The sequence below is a fragment of the Triticum dicoccoides genome, chromosome 2A (assembly GCF_002162155.2).
Source record: "Triticum dicoccoides isolate Atlit2015 ecotype Zavitan chromosome 2A, WEW_v2.0, whole genome shotgun sequence".
Taxonomy (NCBI): Eukaryota; Viridiplantae; Streptophyta; class Magnoliopsida; order Poales; family Poaceae; genus Triticum; species Triticum dicoccoides.
The window spans coordinates 46,936,773-46,938,482 of NC_041382.1; the positions used below are offsets into that span (position 1 = coordinate 46,936,773).

Below are 1,710 nucleotides of genomic sequence, written 5' to 3' on the forward strand. Positions count from 1 at the left end.
GACACGACTAGGTAGCATGTTGATGATATGAACAGCCGCAAGGAAAGCCTCATCCCAAAACTTGAGGGGCATAGAGGCACCAGCAAGTAATGCTAGACCAACTTCAACGATGTGTCTGTGCTTGCGTTCAGCAGACCCGTTTTGTTGGTGAGCATGTGGGCAAGATACATGATGAGATATGCCAATTTTCTGAAAGAAAGAATTTAACTTTTCATATTCTCCACCCCAGTCGGATTGGAGAGCAAGAATTTTGCAATTAAATTGGCGCTCAACAAGAGCTTGGAAGTTCAGAAAGACTTGAAACACATCGGATCGCTTCTTAAGAAGGTAAATCCAGGAAAATTTGCTATAGTCGTCTATGAAACTCACATAATACGTGTGTCTACCAACAGAAGAGGGGGCAGGACCCCACACATCGGAGAAGACAAGTTGCAAAGGTTTTGTAGAAATGCTGGTAGAAACTGGATAAGGTAATTGATGGCTTTTAGCCTTTTGACATGAATCACAAACTGTTTCGACATCCCGCTCTCCAACATATGGGAGCTTATTTTTCCTAAGCAAACGCTCAACTAAAGAAAAAGATGCATGCCCTAAACGATCGTGCCATCGTGTTGAAGACACTTTGGTGGCACTAAAAACTTGTTTATTGAGTCTTCTAATCTCCGGAATCAAAGGGTAGAGCCCACGAACGCATCTACCTCGATAAAGCACCTTCTTCGTTGCCTGATCCTTGATCAAAAAGAAATGAGGGTGAAATTCAAGAAAGACATGATTGTCAATAGCAATACGATGGACAGAAAGAAGACTCTTTGAGGCGCTAGGGACATGCAAATTTTTTCTAAGGTGAATTTTTCGATGAGGGGTTTTAACAATTGAGTGACCAACATGACTAATTTTCATACCTTCTCCACTTGCAGTGTGGATGTGATCTTTGCCACGGTACTTCTCACGCATGGTCACCTTCTCCAGCTCACCGGTGATGTGGTTTGTGGCGCCGCTGTCGACGTACCAATTTGTGTCGACGCCGTAAGAGCCATCAGCAGCTCCGGCCACCTTCTCATCCTGAGATGAGTCATCTTCATCCTCCTCAAAACGATACCAGCAGTCCTTTGCCGAGTGACCCGGCTTGCCACAGATTTGGCACCTGATGTCAGGGTGTGATCTGTTGTTGGAGCTGCTGTTGCGGCGGCCTTTGTTGTTGGAGGAGGGAGGCCGGCCGCCGCGCGTGTTGGTAGCGCCGCTGCTGTTGCTGTTGTGGGCGCTCCTGCCCTTTCCGTTCCGCGGTGGACCGCGGTAACGAGAGCCCCCGCCACGGCCGCGGGTGGCAACATTGGCAGATGACTTGAAGCCACCTCCCGCGCCTTGGAAAAGGGCCACCCTCTGATCAAAATTGCTCATCTGTCCGAACAATTCGTCGAGGGTGACCGGAGTGGTTCTGGCGTCGAGGGCGGAAACCAGCGGCTGGTACTCCATGTCGAGTGCGTTGAGGATGTACGAGATGAGTTCATCATCCTTCAACGGCTTGCCAGCCGCGGCGAGCTCGTCGGCGAGTCCCCGCATGTACGCGAAGAAGGTAGCCACCGATTGCGTCCCCTTCTGCGCATTTGTGAGGGCAGCTCGGATGTTGTTGACGCGGGACAGGGACGTCGACGAGAACATGCTCGCCAACGATGTCCAGAGCTCTCGTGCATGCTCGATGGAAGTCACCTG

At 50.2% G+C, this 1,710-nt stretch overlaps 1 long non-coding RNA gene across 2 annotated transcripts; it reads right to left on the minus strand.

The window, feature by feature from the left end:
• Positions 1–328: 328 nt before the first annotated feature.
• Positions 329–1,030, minus strand: LOC119358885. Of its 2 annotated transcripts, none has more exons than XR_005172316.1 (2): positions 903–1,030; positions 329–723 (listed from the first exon to the last, which is right to left on the minus strand). It is a non-coding gene; the product is annotated as an uncharacterized LOC119358885 (long non-coding RNA). The 2 variants fall into 2 exon arrangements; XR_005172315.1 differs by having other exon boundaries at positions 329–729.
• Between the last annotated feature and the right edge of the window lie 680 nt (positions 1,031–1,710).